The sequence below is a fragment of the Eurosta solidaginis genome, chromosome X (genome assembly GCF_040869045.1).
Source record: "Eurosta solidaginis isolate ZX-2024a chromosome X, ASM4086904v1, whole genome shotgun sequence".
Classification (NCBI taxonomy): Eukaryota; Metazoa; Arthropoda; class Insecta; order Diptera; family Tephritidae; genus Eurosta; species Eurosta solidaginis.
In genome coordinates, this window is record NC_090324.1 from 128,786,836 (window position 1) to 128,805,239 (window position 18,404).

The 18,404-nt window shown below is 38.5% G+C and overlaps 1 protein-coding gene across 1 annotated transcript in view; it reads right to left on the reverse strand.

Moving 5' to 3' along the window:
• Positions 1-18,404, reverse strand: part of LOC137235148 (glutamate receptor ionotropic, kainate 1-like) — a 2,828,327-nt gene that overhangs the window by 578,357 nt on the left and 2,231,566 nt on the right. The window lies entirely within an intron of this gene.

Consider the following 18,404-nt stretch of genomic DNA (forward strand, 5'->3'; position numbering starts at 1 on the left):
CATAAATATGTAAAACTGAGGCCGAGTTTACAAAGCTTCTCATTCGCAACGAGAAAAAAATTATACAAAAACAAATCTACACAACACACAAATTAATAGAGAATAATGTCTCAGTTGTGTAGTTAGTGTAGAAATGAGATAAACTGTATTAAGCAAGGAAACAAATACAAGCAGGGTAGCCTAGTAGTTAAGGCAACTGCATTTTCACCGTGTGACTCGCGTTTCGAAACTCGGTGAAACCTTTGATAACATTACGAAATTGCCTGATGATGATTACGTGGCGGTTTTCGAAATGGTACCATCGCAATATGCCCGTAAATGTTTCTTTCTTTCTTTTCAGTTTCTCTTAGAAAACCATAATAATTGAAAAGTCATTTCGAATATTAATTTCATATTATTATAAGTTGGTGTTAAGCTCATGAATTCTTAATAAGTAAGGAAGGCTAAGTTCGGTTGTAACCGAACATTCTATACTCAGCTGAGAGCTTTGGAGACAAAATAAGGGAAAATCACAATGTAGGAAAATGAACCTAGGGTAACCCTGGAATGTGTTTGTGTGACATGTGTGTCAAATGGAATGTATTGAAGCGGTTTTTTAAAAGGGAGTGAGCCATAGTTCTATAGATGGACGCCATTTCGGGATATCGCCATAAAGGTGTACCAGGGGTGACTCTAGAATGCGTTTGTATGATATGGGTATCAAATGAAAGGTGTTAATGATTATTTAAAAGGAAGTGAGCCTTAGTTCTATAGGTGGATGCCTTTTCGAGATATCGCCATAAAGGTTGACCAGAGGTGACTCTAGAATGTGTTTGTACAATATGGGTATCAAATGAAAGGTGTTTATGAGTATTTTCAAAAGGGAGTGGGCCTTAGTTGTATAGGTGGACGCCTTTTCAAGATATCGCCATAAAGGTGGACCAGGGGTGACTCTAGAATGTGTTTGAAAGATATGGGTATCAAATGAAAGGTGCTAATGCGTATTTTCAAAGGGAGTGGACCTTAGTTGTATAGGTGGACGGCTTTTCGATATATCGCTATAAAGGTGCCGCAGGGGTTGACTCTAGAATGTGTTTGTACGATATGGTTATCAAATGAGTACTTTAAAAGGCAGTGGGCCTTAGTTCTATAGGTGGACGCCTTTTCGACATATCGCCATAAAGGTGGACCAGGGGTGACTCTACAATGCGCGTGTATGATGTGGGTATCAAATGAAAGGTGCTAATGATTATTTAAAACGTAGTGTCGAACGAAATGTCGCAATAAGCGTGGACCAGGTGTGACTCTAGAATGTGTTTTTACGATATGGGTATCAAACTAAAGGTATTAATGAGGGATTTAAAAGGGATTGGCCCTTAGTTGTATATGTGAAGGCGTTTTCGAGATATTGACCAAAATGTGGACCAGGTTGACCCAGAACATCATTTGTGGGGTACCGCTAATTTATTTATATGTATCATACCATGAACAGTATTCCTGCCAAGATTCCAAAGGCTTTTGATTTCGAACTCCAGAACTTTTTCATTTTCTTCTACTTAATATTGTAGGTGTCACACCCATTTTACAAAGTTTTTTCTAAAGTTATATTTTGCGTCAATAAACCAACCCAATTACCATGTTGCATTTCTTTTTTCATATTTGGTACAGAATTATTGCATTTTTTCATTTTTCGTAATTTTCGATATCGAAAAGTGGGCGTGTTCATTGTCGGATTTCGGCCATTTTTTATACCAAGATAAAGTGAGTTCAGATAAGTACTTGAACTAAGTTTAGGAAAGATATATAAATTTTTGCTCAAGTTATCGTGTTAAAGGCCAGCGGAAGGACAGACGGTCGACTGCGTATAAAAACTGGTCGTGGCTTCAAAGTAGCCTTAAAAGTATTCTACACTAATTAAATGAAAAAGGGCGGAGCCACGCCCATTTTGAAATTTTCTTTTATTTTTGTATATTGTTGCACCATATCATTACTGGAGTTGAATGTTGACATAATTTACTTATATACTGTAAAGATATTAAATTTTTTGTTAAAATTTGACTTAAAAATTTTTTTTTTTAAAGTGGGCGTGTTCGTCACCCGATTTTGCTAATTTTTTTTAGCACACATATAGTAATATGAGGAAAGTGACTGCCGAATTTCATCATGATATCTGCAACGACTGCGAAAATACAGCTTGCAAAACTTTTAAATTACCTTCTTTTAAAAGTGGGCGGTGCCTCGCCCATTGTCCAAAATTTTACGAATTTTCCATTTCTCGGCATAAGGTAAACGCACCTACCAAGTTTCAACACTATATCCGTTTTCGGTAATGAATTATCGCACTTTTTCGGTTTTTCGATATTTTCGATATCGAAAAAGCGGGCGTGGTTGTAGTCCGATTTCGTTCATTTTAAATAGCGATCTAAGACGAGCGCCCAGAAACCTACATACCAAATTTCATCAAGATACCTCAAAAATTTACTCAAGTTATCGTGTTTATGGACGGACGGACGAACGGACGGACGGACGGACATGGCTAAATGAATTTCTTTTTTCGCCCAGATCATTTTGATATATAGAAGTCTATATCTATCTCGATTAGTTTATGCCGTTACGGATTACCGTTATGCGAACAAAGTTAATATACTCTGTGAGCTCTGCTCAGCTGAGTATAATGAAAAGTATAAATTGAACACACCATTAAAACAAACGAACATAAATATGTAAAACTGAGCCCGAGTTTACAAAGCTTCTCATTCGCAACGAAAAGAAACCTTACAAAAACAAATCTACACAACACACAAATTAATAGAGACAGAATGTCTCAGTTGTGTTGTTAGTGTAGAAAGGCGATAAACTGAATTAAGCAGTTAAAGAACTACAAGCAGGATAGCTTAGCGGTTAAGGCAACTCCAGTTTCACCCTTTGATTCGCGGTTCGAATCTCGGTGAAACCTTTGATAACATTACGAAATTGCCTAATGATTATTACGATTTCGAAATGGTACCATCGCAATATGCCAGTAAATGTTTCTTTCTTTCTTTTCAGTTTCTCTTAGAAGAACATAATAATTGAATATTCAATTATTATAAGCCGATGTTAAGCTCAATATAAGCTCAATTAAGCTTAATAACAAGAGGCTTAAGCTCAATTAAGCTTAATAATAAGAACAACTTATACCACATTTGTTGGCAATTTATTTTAGCAAAAAAATTTATAGCTCCGTCCTGTTCCGGGCAAAAATGAGGGTCTGCTGGCTTAAGCCTCAAGCCGCAGACACTTCGTGAAAATACGACGTACAGCTACCTAGCGACTAGAATAATTAAAACCTCATTTATTGGTAATTTATTACCACAAAAAAAATGTATAGCTGCGTCCGGCTCCGAGAAAAATGATATTCTGCTGGCTTAAGTTTCCTTATAATGCATATACTCTAATATTGCTATTAGAATATGTTCGTAATGAGTTTTTTATTCGAAATAAAATAAAGACAGACAAGAGAAAATCAAAATTTAGGTTTTTTAGGTAATATTTATTACAAAAACATTTATACAGCATTACATATATCGGCACTCTGTATTTCATATCCAATATTATTCCTTGTGAAAAATGATTTAAAGGTCGGGCCCGTCGTTTTTATAAGAAAATCAAGACGGCCTCAATGTTCTGTAAATTTCAAAATACAGGTAAAAAAAACTTGTTTGCATATTAAGATTCGTGTTTCATTGGGGAATATTAGTATTAATTCAGAGCATCCTTGAACGGGTAAATGACTGTTGCGCCTAAAAATATGTTGAAATCGGTGAAAATAAAACCTAAAACGGTAATTCTAACAATATTGCCAAAGAGAGTAAATTAATAAGAATGAGCATTGTAGAGTCGTTCATTCTCCACAAAGTGGGACGGCTGCACCAGGAATACACCATACGTTTTAATCCTGCTTTGTTTTCACCATCTGGATTAAAAAAGTCATAAGCCTGGGCATTCGCGCAATTTTAGTGATGTAAATTGCATGGCGCCAGAGCCAATGCGGTGCCAGCTCAATGGCAGCTCATTGACGCAATGACTCCAAGCGAATTTTTGACACTACTAAGTAGTAAGTGCGTAGTACATTTCACTTGCGCTATTGAGTCAAACGATTTTTGTGTGTCAGGCACAAGTTTGGTGTTATTGGCGCTACTGGCAATGATGACACTGAGCTGATGACGGTAGCGCTGGTAGTTCAGCTTTTGAATCAGAGAAAGAATTGATGACCCGTGTAAATTATTATGGCTTTGGCTATTATTGGCTGTGACTTTGAACTAACTAAATGCTGCGGACATAACAACCAGAGTCATTTTTGAGTTTTATATTTTAGATTTAATGCACAATTAATATGGGTGTGTTTGAGCAGCCAAATAATAACAGTAGTATTACTAAAGTGCTGCATGGTTGATGGAATGTAGCTAATTTTCTAGGGATGATCAATTGATTGTCAACATTTGGTTCAACGAACGTGCGAAATTGTCACATCTGCTCAAATTTTTCATTGTTGGTTTAACTTAAGCTGTTATGATAATACTTTTCAGCCAGCTTATTTCAAAATAAATTACAGCAAAGATTACAGAGTTAAACAGCCTTAAAAAAACAGCTAAGTTGAGATGGTGAATTCTTCGCGCAACAGTCATACAAATTCCACAAAGTTTTACAAGTCTACAATGTACCATCTTATAATTTTTAAAATCTTTGATCTTGCGTATTTTTGTACTCAGCTGATAAATATGTAAAACTGAGCCCGAGTTTACAAAGCTTCTCTTTCGCAACGAAAAAGAAATTTTACAAAAACAAATCTGCACAACACACAAATTAATAGAGAAGAATGTCTCAGTTGTGTAGTTAGTGTAGAAATGAGATAAACTGTATTAAGCAAGGAAACAAATACAAGCAAGTTAGCCTAATGGTTAAGGCAACTGCATTTTCACCGTGTGACTCGCGTTTCCAATCTCGGTGAAAACTTTGATAACATCACGAAATTGCCTGATGATGATTACTTTGGCGGTTTTCGAAATGGTACCATCGCAATATGCCAGCAAATGTTTCTTTCTCTCTTTTCTGTTTCTCTTAGAAAAATATAATAATTGAATATTAAATTTTTATAAGCCGGTGTTAAGCTCATGAATACTTAATAATAAGTATAAACTGAACACACCATTAAAACAAACAAACATAAATAAGTAAAACTAAGCCCGAGTTTACAAAGCTTCTCATTTGCAACGAAAAATAAACTTTACAAAAAGAAATCTACACAACATACAAATTAGTGCAGACAGAATGCTTCAGTTGTGTTGTTAGTGTAGAAAGGAGATGAACTGAATTAAGCAAGGAAACAAATATAAGCAGGACAGCCAGTATCACTGTGTGATTAGCGGTTCGAATCTCGGTGAAACCTTTGATAAAATTACGAAATTGCCAGATGATGATTACGTGGAGGTTTTCAAAATGGTACCATCGCAATATGCCAGTAAATATTTCTTTCTTTCTTTTCAATTTCTCGAAGAAAAACATTATAATTAAATACTCATATATTATAAGCCTGTGTTAAGCTCATGAATTCTTAATAATAAGTATAAATTGAACACACCATTAAAAAAAACCAACATAAATATATAAAACTGAGCCCGAGTTTATAACGCTTCTCTTTCGCAACGAAACAGAAACTTTACAAAAACAAATCTACACAAAATACAAATTAATACAGACAGAATGTCTCAGTTGTGTTGTTAGTGTAGAAAGGAGATAAACTGAATTAAGCAAGGAAACAAATACAAGCAGGAAAGCCTAGTGGTTAAGGCAACTGCAGTTTCACCGTGTGATTCGCGGTTCGAATCTCGGTGAAACCTTTGATAACATTACGAAATTGCCTGATTATGATTACGTGGCGGTTTTCGAAATGCTAGCATCGCAATATGCCAGTAAATGTTTCTTTCTTTCTTTTCAGTTTCTCTAAGAAAAATATAATAATTGAATATTTAATTATTATAAGACGGTGTTAAGCTCATGAATACTTAATAATAAGTATAAATTGAACACACCACTAAAACAAAAAAACATAAATATGTAAAAATGAGCCCACGTTTACAAAGCTTCTCATTCGCAACGAAAAATAGACTTTACAAAAACAAATCTACACAACACAAAAATTAATAGGGACAGAATGACTCAGTTGTGTTGTTAGTTTTTTACTTTCAGTTTCTCTTAGGAAGACATAATAATTTAATATTCAATTATTATAAGCCGGTGTTAAGTTCACGAATTTTAATAATAAATATAAATTCAACACCATTACAACAAACAAACAAAAATATGTAAAACTGAGTCCGAGTTTACAAAGCTTCTCATTCGCAACGAAAAATAAACTTAACAAAAACAAATCTACACAACACCCAAATTAAAAGAAACAGATTGTCTCAGTTGTGTTGTTAGTGCAGAAATGAGATAAACTGAATTAAGCAAGGAAACAAATGCAAGCAGGATAGCCTAGTGGTTAAGGCAACTGCAGTTTCACCGTGCGATTCGCGGTTCGAATCTCGATGAAACCTTTGATAACATTACGAAGTTGCCTGATGATGATTGAAAAAAATAATTTTTTAAAGTAAATTTTAACAAAAAATTTAATATCTTTACGGTATATAAGTAAATTATGTCAACATTCAACTCCAGTAATGATATGGTGCAACAAAATACAAAAATAAAAGAAAATTTCAAAATGAGCGTGGCTCCACCTTTTTTCATTTAAGTCGAACAAAAATTACCCAATTCTTGTCAAATTTGGTAGGTTCTATGACGGTTGCTGTTTTCTGTGAAAATGGGCAATTTCGGTTGAAGCCACGACCAGTTTTTATACGCAGTCGACCGTCTGTCCTTCCGCTGGCCGTTAACACGATAACTTGAGCAAAAATCGATATATCTTTACTAAACTTAGTTCAAGTACTTATCTGAACTCACTTTATCTTGGTATAAAAAATGGCCGAAATCCGACAATGACCACGCCCACTTTTCGATATCGAAAATTATGAAAAATGCAATAATTCTGTGCCAAATATGAAAAAAGAAACATGGTAATTGGATTGGTTTATTGACGCAAAATATAACTTTAGAGAAAACTTTGTAAAATGGGTGTGAAACCTACCATATTAAGTAGAAGAAAATGAAAAAGTTCTGGAAGTCAAAATCAAAAGTCTTTGGAATCTTGGCAGGAATACTGTTGGTGGTATGATATATATAAATAAATTAGCGGTACCCGACAGATGATGTTCTGGGTCAACCTGGTCCAGATTTGGATCAATATCTCGAAAACGCCTTCACATATACAACTAAGGGCCAATCCCTTTTAAACCCCTCATTAATATCTTTAATTTGATACCCATATCGTAAAAACACATTCTAGAGTCACCCCTGGTCCACGCTTATTTCGACATCTAGAAAAGGCGTCCACCTAAAGAACTAAGGCCCACTACGTTTTAGATAATCATTAGCACCTTTCATTTGATACCCATATCATACACGCGCATTGTAGAGTCACCCCTGGTCCCCCTTTATGGCGATATCTCGAAAAGGCGTCCAATTATAGAACTAAGGCCCACTCCCTTTGAAAACACTCATAAACACCTTTCAGTTGATACCATATTGTACAAACACATTCTAGAGTCACCCCGGGTCAACCTTTATGGCGATATCTCGAAAAGGCATCCACCTATAGAACTAAAGCTAACTTCCTTTTAAATAATCATTAACACCTTTAATTTGATACCCATATCATACAAACGCATTCTAGAGTCACCCCTGGTACACCTTTATGGCGATATCCCGAAATCGCGTCCATGTATTGAACTATGGCTCACCCCCTTTTAAAATCCTCTTTAATACCTTCCATTTGATCCACATGTCACACAAACACATTCCAGGTTTACCCTAGGTTCATTTTCCTACATTGTGATTTTCCCTTATTTTGTCTCCAAAGCTCTCAGCTGAGTATGTAATGTTCACACCCGAACTTAGCCTTCCTTACTTTTTAAGAATTCATGAGCTTAACACCGGCCTAAAATAATTGAATATTCAATTATTATGGTTTTCTAAGAGAAACTGAAAAGAAAGAAAGAAACATTTACAGGCATATTGCGATGGCACCATTTCGAAAACCGCCACGTAATAATCATCAGGCAATTTCGTAATGTTATCCTGCTTGTATTTGTTTCCTTGCTTAATAAAGTTTATCTCATTTCTACACTTACAACACAACTGAGACATTCTGTCTCTATTAATTTGTGTGTTGTGTAGATTTGTTTTTGTAAAGTTTATTTTTCGTTGAGAATGAGAAGCTTTGTAAACTCGGGCTCAGTTTTACATATTTACGTTTACTTGTTTTAATGGTGTGTTCAATTTATACTTATTATTAAGTATTCATGAGCTTAACACAGGCTTATAATAATTGAATATTCAATTATTATATTTTTCTAAGAGAAACTGAAAAGAAAGAAAGAAACATTTGCTGGCATATTGCGATGGTACCATTTCGAAAACCGCTAAAGTAATCATCATCAGGCAATTTCGTGATGTTTTCAAAGGTTTCACCAAGATTCGAAAAGCGAGTCACACGGTGAAAATGCAGTTGCCTTAACCACTAGGCTACCCTGCTTGTTTTTGTTTCCTTGCTTAATACAGTTGCTTTCATTTCTACACTAACTACACAACTGAGACATTCTTCTCTATTAATTTGTGTGTTGTGTAGATTTGTTTTTGTAAAATTTCTTTTTCGTTGCGAATGAGAAGCTTTGTACACTCGGGCTCAGTTTTACATATTTATGTTTGTTTATTTTAATGGTGTGTTCAATTTATACTTATTATTAAGATTTCATGAACTTAAAACCGGCTTATAATAATTGAATATTCAATTATTATGTTTTTCTAAGAGAAGCTGAAAAGAAAGAAAGAAACATTTACTGGCATGTTGTAATGGTATCAATTCGAAAACTCCACGTAATCATCATCAGGCAATTTCGTAATGTTATCAAAGGTTTCTCCGAGATTCGAACCGCGAATCACACTCTCTGTTTCTCTTGGAAAAGCATTCTTAATAATAAGTATAAACTGAACACACCATTAAAACAAACAAACATAAATATGTAAAACTGAGCCCGAGTTGACAAAGCTTCTCATTTGCAACGAAAATTAAACTGTACAAAAACAAATCTACACAACATACAAATTAGTGCAGACAGAATGTCTCAGTTGTGTTGTTAGTGTAGAAAGGAGATAAACTGAATTGAGCAAGGAAACAAATATAAGCAGGGTAGCCTCTTGGTTAAGGCAGCTGCAGTTTCACTGTGTGATTCACGGTTCGAATCTCGGTGAAACCTTTGATAACATTACGAATTTGCCTGATGATGATTACGTGGCGGTTTTCGAAATGGCACCATCGCAATATTCCAGTCAAATTTTCTTTCTTTCTTTTCAGTTTCTCGTAGGAAAACATAATAATTCAATATTCAATTATTATAAGTCGGTGTTAAACTCATAAATTCTTAATAATAAGTATAAATTGAACACACCATTAAAACAAACAAACATAAATATGTAACACTGAGCCCGAGTTTACAAAGCTTCTCTTTCGCAACGAAACAGAAACTTTACAAAAACAAATCTACACAACATACATATTAATACAGGCAGAATGTCTCAGTTGTGTTGTTAGTGTTGAAAGGAGATAAACTGAATTAAGCAAGGAAACAAATACAAGCAGGAAAGCCTAGTGGTTAAGGCAACTGCAGTTTCGCCGTGTGATTCGCGGTTCGAATCTCGGTTAAACCTTTGATAACATTACGAAATTGTCTGATGATGATTACGTGGCGGTTTTCGAAATAGTAGCATCGCAATATGCCAGTAAATGTTTCTTTCTTTTCAGTTTCTCGTAGAAAAACATAATAATTCAATATTCAATTATTATAAGCCGGTGTTAAGCTCATGAATACTTAATAATAAGTATAGATTGAACACACAAATAACACAAACAAACATAAGTTATTCTAGATATTCGGGAACTGTACGTCGTGTTTTCACGATGTATCTGCAGCTAGCGACTTAAGCCAGCTGACACTCAGTTTCTTGGAACCGGACGGAACTATACATTTTCTTGTGGATATAAATTGCCAATAAATGTGGTATAAATAATTATAGTCGTCCGGGATATGTACGTCGTTGTTTGGGGGCTGGCAATATAAATTTACCTTTCCTTTTTTTTTCGAGGTGGCTGTATGGCTGTGCTGGCACGTTGATGCGTCGACGATTTGGTTACGGTGTGGTTGCTTATGGTGGCTGGACACGGCGTTGTCGAATTGATAGTGGTGAGCTGAAGGCGGTGTGGCTGGCAATAGATCCTTTAGTGGACGATGGAGGATTTCAGTTTTTTGCGGGTTCTGCGAATCGGCGGTGGCACAATGATCGCTTAGAACTTTAGTACTTGTAGCACACTAAACGCGGAGAATATTTCTCGAACGAATACTTGTCACAGAAAAAGCCCTTTGTAAAGTTAAAAAGGGATATTATTTGTTTAATTTGTTGAGGTATTTCAATTTACAATTTTTAATACAATTTTGCTTAGGTCGCTCCGGGATGGTTTAATTCTCGAATGAATATATGAAGAAGAAAATGTCAATAATAATAAATGTATATACATACTCACATCTGTCAACCCATTGCTGGGGTTGCCAGACAGGTAAAGTATAAAGTGTTATACAGCACACATATTTATGAGTGCTTAATATGAGTTTAAATAATTCATAAAGTAGTTAATTCAAATAATATACAATTCAAAATTCCTAACTTAATTTATAATTTATACAAATAGGCACAATCTATGTTGGTGGCCGTTTAGACATCGTCCCCGCCGTAAGCGCGTTCAGCGGCTAGAGCCTCTTGCAGCCCTTGAAGATTCCGTAACGCATCCCTTACAAGGAGGTCTGACACCTTTCCCCTGAAGGTGGCAGTCTGCAGACCTTGAGCAGTGCACCGAACTGTGCGTCGAGCGACAGTAGATGCTGGCGGTTGTGCGTCGGTAGCTGGACGAGACCGAGAGATAGCTGGGCGAGAACGGGGTTGCCCGGTGGGGGCAGGGTTACCTGAGGTGGTACTGTTTGGCGACCAGGCCGGCGGGACTGGGTATGACTTGGGGTGCTCGGGGTTGCATCCCGTCGAGGCAGCAGAGCGTGGTGTCTTAATCCGCAAGTTCGGCAGCGATCATACGAGCTGCATTCATCGGTGGCGTGCAATAGCGCCAAACAATTTAAACAGAATTTATGCGCCAGCGCAAGTATCCATTGTTATGGCGGCTTCATTTTCTTAAAGAGGCTGCAATTGCGAAGAGCATGGTTGCGTGTGCATATGCGGCATCGTCTAAAGTCGATTTGCAGCGGCGGGCTATGCGCGACAACTTCCGGCCGCAGAGAATGTCGTGGTGCCGGTTGCGGAGCGCGAACCATGAGAATCTGAAATGACAGTTGTAAAAATATTTTAGGCGAGAGAACTGCTAAATGAAGGGGTCTCAGATTGATTGAGTCTACGAAGTGTGATATTGTCGCGACGGGAATGTGGTAGGAGTGGAAGAGGCAGTTCAGTGGTAACTTGGTGGGTCTTCCGTGCTTGCCCTATCTAGAATTTCGTTGTGAGGGAGGAAACATAATGCCGGTTGTGTGCGAACGTCGACAACGCGTATATGACCGTCTGACCCTGGATATAATTTTTCAATGCGGGGGGATTCAAGCTCCGCAAGACCCCCAAAGGAGTGTCTGTGGAGGCATCGGTACCTGGTTTCTGACAGTGCTTGACAGTGGCACGGATAGTGCTCTAAACTTTCTATCTCCTTCTCGTCCCTACAGCTATGCAGAACTCATTTGTTTGTAGGCCCATATAGGCACCATGAGTGTCCATGAGACAATGAGCTGTGAGAAGGCCCACTAGTGGGCTTACAGAGATACGGTTTAACAATATCACCGATTGCGATCTCTTTTCATCCAGCTTAGGTCAGATTTGCTTGGATATTCTACGTGTAGGTTCCATGGCCCATCTGGCATTTGCTTGATGCGTGAATCGAGATCGCAAGCACTGCTTGCAGGTGTTTAGAGGAGGGCTGGAACGGAGGTTATTGTTTGCAGATTGTTGCCTTCCCTAAGTAGCTCGTCTGCAGCGCAGTTTCCTGAAAGGCCACAGTGGTCAGGAACCCATATAATGCTCAGGTTGCATTTATCAGCTAGTGTGTTGAGGGTTTCTCTGCACTTCAACGCCACTAGTGGCGAGGTGTTGCTGCCTTGCAGGGAATTTATGGCAGCCTGACTGTCCAAGAAAATTTAAATAGAATTGGTCACCTGCAGGTTAGCAAGATAGAGGGCTTCTTCCCAGATAGATCTAAGATCAGCCTGAAACACACTGCAGTGGTCAAGTAAGCGTAAACTTTCGCTTAGATTGAGCTTCTCTGAGTATATTCCGCTACCGACTCTGTTATTCAGTTTAGAACCATGTGTAAAAATGGATTTCGTGAGTTCTCGGCTCCCTGCCGTTTGCCCACTCGTTCCTCTCTGGGATTCTTGTGAAGAATTTGTTGTTCCAACAAGGGACAGTATTTTATGGCCCAAATTTAAGAAGGTTTCCGGGACCTGCTTCAGGATCCGGGTGTGACCAAACCTGCAGTCCCTCCACGGCTTGATGGCGTTGAGCCTTGCCGCGTTGCAGAAGGCACAGTATTTTCCATATAGATCAGTGGGGAGAAGTAATAATATGGTTTCAAGAGCTTTGGTGGGAGTGGAGGGAAGGGCACCGCTAGTAAGCATTGCCGCCATCCTCTGAACTCTCGTTACTTTGCTCTTGTTAGATTCGATATCGAGTGCCGTCCACCATACGGTGACAGCGTAGAAGAGTATTGGTTTCACCACTGCCGTATAGATCCAACGGACGATGCGGGGCAGGGATGATGATAGGGTGTCGTTCATTAAACGTCATGGTCGAGTGGGCTAATCTCCCATTCACCCGAAGCAGGCCATCTTTGTCGAGATATGGACTAAGAGCCAATAGGGGGCTTCATTTGTCTATCACCTTGAAGTTTCTTAAACATGCCTTTTCACGGGGAAAGAAGCGGGTTTGCGTCAAGGCAATAATCTTACATTTTGCTTTATGGAGATCATCGTAAGGGAGGGTGGAGGACACGGAACGTGTGCCTCCTGTTCAATGACTGGGGTTGCGGACGAATTTTAGGACATATGCCATTACCCTAAGGGCCCTTGAAAAAAAGGAGAAGCGGTCCAGAAAATCCGGTTCATCTTCCGTGACGAGTAAAGCTTCGACTCGGCGTACCTCCAGTGGATTGGTGTTTCGTACAATGGGTTTTGGCCAGGCTTCCGGGGGCAAGGTCAGCCAATCAGGGCCATTCCACCATAACGGAGAACTAGCCAAATCAATGGATTTACATCCTCTAGTGCCCATGTCCACGGGGTTGTCGCGAGTGTAGACGTGTTTCCATGACGCATTTCTGACGAGATCCATTATTTCAGCGGTGCGGTTAGAGACAAAAGTCTTCCAAGTATGGGGGGGGGGGGGGGGGGGTTCCCAGCTATGCTAGAACTATTTCCGAGTCAGACCACTGTGTTATTTTTTATATTTATTACGACGGCGACTAGACGTGCCAAAAAAAGGGCCGCGCATAATTCTAGCCTTGGCAGGCTGGATGTGCGAAGGGGTGCAACTTTACCCTTGGAAACCAAGAGATGAGAGGAGGTACTAGTATCGTGAGTGGTCCTAACATATATATTTGATAATCTTTGCCTGAATCAGAGACTGTTCAGCCGAGAGAATATCATGGCTACCAGAGAGAATTTCATCTACATACGTTTCTTTGGTCAAGACAGGGACAGCTTTGGGGAAAGTTTCTTCTACATCCTTGGCCAGTTGGTGAAGGGTACGTATGGCAAGGTAGGGGGCACAGTTCACACCAAATGTAACTGCTTTCAGACGATAATCTTTTATGGGGTCGCTCGAGCGAAAGACGATCCTCTGATAACCTCTGTCGTCTTCGTGCATTACGATTTGACGGTACATTTTTTCTACGTCTCCGTTGAAAACAAACTGGTATGTCCTCCATTTGAGAATAAGGAGCATCAGATCCGGTTGTAGGGTAGGCCCTGTATAGAGAACATCATTGAGCGAATATCCTGATGCCGATTTTTTCGACCCTTACTTTCGTGGTTTTTTTGTTTGGTTTTATAACCGCATGATGGGGGAGATAAAACGAGGCGCATTTGCCTTCGTTGAGTTTTTCATGGGTCCCGTTTCTTCCATATGATCGAGGGTGATGTATTCTTCTAATACACTATCATATAGTTCCTTTAGAATTTATCTTTTTGGGAGAGTTTTTTCAATCCCTAAAATTTGGCTTAGGGTCGAGGGGCGTGAATTGGACAATGGGATCGCTTCAGGGAAGCTAGGCTTAAAGGGGAGCTTGGCCACATTACGTCCATTATCCGCGAGCGTAGTTGTGTCTGTGTAATAATTTTCACAAAACTCATCTTCAGGAGTTTTGTCATTGAAGCTCGGTTTTTCTTCCAATTCCCAAAAAATCCGGAGTAGGGAGCTTAGCGCGTTATTCGTTACCTCTGATACTTGTATGGAGTAGGAGGATACTTCCACGGGCGTCTTGCCGCTGATGATCCATCCAAATATCGTGTTTTGAGCTAAAAAGTGAGGTGAGAGGTTTTCGACACCTTCCTTAATTATTTGGGGGATTGTTTCACTACCTAGAACAAATTCTATTTGGGATGGAGAGTGACAATTCGAATCCGGAGATTAAGGTGTGCTCATTTCGTTTGGAGTTCGTTGGTGAGTTGGAGGTTGGGGAGCATTTTCTTCAGCTGAGGTAATACTATTGCTTCCGCATTTATTTTTGTCTGCATATCGGCGGAAACTGAGGTCAGGCAACATAGTTTGTTGGAGGTTTGAACTGCTTTCCCTCCCATGCCAGAGATTTCAAACTTAGAGGGTTTATAAGGGAGTCTGATCCTGTCTTGGGTTCTTGTGGAAGTAAAGCTTCTTTCATATCCCTGCTCTACGAGAGCTCTGAGTTTGAAAATATCCCCTCTATGCTCTACCGGGACGATAGCCGTGGGTAAAATTATTTTGCAATCGGTTTCTGCGCAGAACGATTGGACTTGACTTTTCTTCGAGCAGGAAGGTCCTTCATCCACAAGATCTGCTTGATCCGGGGTTTTATCGGATGAGTTAATGGGGTTTGTCGTTGTGGTTTGGGAGGTTGTCCTTGGCGCCCGGGAGGGTTGTCTCTTCGGCGTGCGTGAAGTGTCTTAATGAAGCACTGAGTTGTGCCTATCTTGACATTGATTACAGGTTTGAGTACTGGGACAATCTTTAAAAATTTGTGACTGGGAGAGGCAATTGCAAAACATATTGTTTTCTTTGACAAACTTCCTGTGGTAAGAGGTAGACAATTTCTTAAATTTGAAACAATTTATTAAGAGATGAGAGGAGGTTTTGGACATTGAGCATTTGTACATTCTTCGATGCTCTGTTATGTGAAACTGAGTCTGAGCTGCCGATCTATTTTGGAACGAATGTGAGTTTTGAGGTTTAAATGGCGGTCTAGTTTGAGGAGGAGTGAATTTACTTTTACTTGGACGCCATTGATAAACTCGTTCTACCACTTTGTATCGAGTTGTGAGGAACTGGTCCATTTGGGTCCAGTTGTGAAGTTCTCTTCTTTAGGTCAGAGATTGCTCCCACGACGTGACTGTATTTTCAGGGAGTTTAGAGGTAACCAGATAAATAAGTATGGGGTCCCAGGTATCTGTGGAGAATTGTTGCGTGGCGAGAATTTGTAGGCAATTTCTTACCGACGATTGCAACTTTTGTATGTCTTCGCTGTTTTCCGTGATAATCGTTTTTAAATTAATTAGAGCCCGTATTTGGTTATCTTCGAGAACTCGTCTGTTCTCGTATCGAGACTTTAGGGCTTCCCACGCTAAGAGAAAGTTGTCATCAGTCAAGGGAAATTGGTTGACTATTTGAGCTGCCTTGCCCTTGGTTTTGTATTTGAGGTGATAAAATTTTTGTTCTTGGGAGAGTCTGGGGTTGTTAATGTAGACCGCTGTGAACATGTCACGAAATGAGCGCCATTTTTCATAACCACGGTATCGCTAGGGGGATTTTTAACGAAATACCGGAAGAAAATATATGAAGTTGGTCCTCAATCTGAGCCTAAGTTTCCTCATAAGTTACGAGGCAGGTCATATATTTGCTATGGGCAGATTATGCAAATTCGTTGGGCATGCCCTGATCGTCGGTTTCTATCACTTTATCGAATGCTTTTTGGACTCTATTCCAAAATTTTTCGTTATTCGAGTTTTCGACGTTAAGGAACGACTCAGTATTGTCTTGGAGGGACGTTGACTTAAACCGAGCACAATAGTCCGTGAAAATATCCGTGTCGGTAGTGAACTTTTTAGGGGCAGACGAGAATTTAAATCTTATAACTCCTTTACTATTGGAGCCACTTTGTCTCGTTTCATTGTCACTCATTTTTACTTTTGTTTTATCTTACCTTTGAGAATTAAACGAAATTTAACTTAGAGAAAACAATTTTTTATGAAGAGAGAGTGTTTGCTTTTAACTGGGTGTGAGGGAGTTACGTTTAGCTTCACGTTAAATAGCAAGCGAGAATAATTTTCAATAGCACAAAAAAATTTTTGAGTTAAATTTTATTTGAGGGGTTTGAATTTGTGGCAAAAACAACAGAGAGAGAGGTACAAATTTCAAAAGTAAAGGTTTTAACTAATTTAAAATTTGAGGCTATGAAAAGGCAAAGTTGACCACTGTACCGCGTTTGCACTGTGTTTAATATATTTAATGTGCATATATGCGGGAGGGTTAATTATACGTGGGAAAAATTATATGAGATATATGGATATATACGTATTAAAAAGTTTATAGCGGGAATTATCATACTTTTGATATGGGAAATTAATTCGTATGATATTATTATAAAAGGGTTTTTTTTTTGTTTCGGGTGTTACTTAGAGGAGTCTTATTTAACTTCGATTTGTTTGATTGTAGAGGCTTTGAGGAGAGAGAAATTAGTAGCTTACCGAAATTCTTAATGGGGATTAAAAATTTATAGCGTGCTAATTTAATGCGAGAAAAGTGTTATTACACACACTGAACCACTCTTATACCACTGTGCACGAGATTTTAATTTACAGCTTATGTCGTATTCTTTCTTTTGTATATCCGTATGTATATACACGCAAGTATGGAGACTGAAAAATATTTTTTGCGTTTTGTCTTAATTTAAATGGGGATAAATAAGAAAACTGTAGAGGTTTATACTATGATAAACAGCAAGGGAAGACACTGTATCGATTTAAGAAGAATTAAATAATTTTAGAGCGGTATACAAATGTAATACCGAAAAAAAAAATTTGAGGGGTAAAATCGATATACGTTCCCACTGTATCTAGTTTAGTTTTCTTATTATGTTTTGCACATATACCGTACTGAGATTTAACAGGGGTTATATATGAAATGAGATGTGCAATTTGGCGGGAAATTGAGAAGATTTGGCGGGAAATTATAACTTTTGGCGGGAAATTACCGTTTTGTAAGTATTTTTCCGTGGTAGGAAGAAGGTAGTGAATTTTATTTACTACTCACGGTTTATAAAGGGTACTTATTATTTTGTCGCTGGTTCCTTTAGTGCCATAGAAGGACTACTGTTTGGGGAGGCAGGCAATTTAAATTTACCTTTACTTTTTTTTTTGGAGGTGGCTGTACGGCTGTGCTGGCACGTTGATGGTTTGACGATTTGGTTACGGTGTGGTTGCTTACGGTGGCTGGACACGGCGGTTTCGAATTGATAGTGGCGAGCTGAAGGCGATGTGGCTGGCAATAGACCCGTTAGTGGACAAGGCAGGAGTTCAGGTTTGTGCAGCGGGTTCTGCGAATCGGCGGTGGCACAATGATTGCTTAAAACTTTAGTACTTGTAGCGCACTAAACGCGGAGAATATTTGTCGAACGAATACTTCTCACACAAAAAGCACTTTGTAAAGTTAAAAAGGGAAATTATATCTTTTAACTTGTTGAGGGTTTTCAATTTACAATTTTCAATATAATTTTACTTAGGTCACTCCGGGATAGGTAAATAGATAGAAAGAAGAAAATGTCAACAATAATATACTTCTATACATACTCACATCTGTCAACCCATTGTTGGGGTTGCCAGAGAGGTGAAGTGTAAAGTGTTATACAGCACACATTTTTATGAGTGCTTAATGTGAGTTTAAATAATTCATAAAGTAATTCAAATAATATACAATTCAATATTCTTAATATAATTTATAAT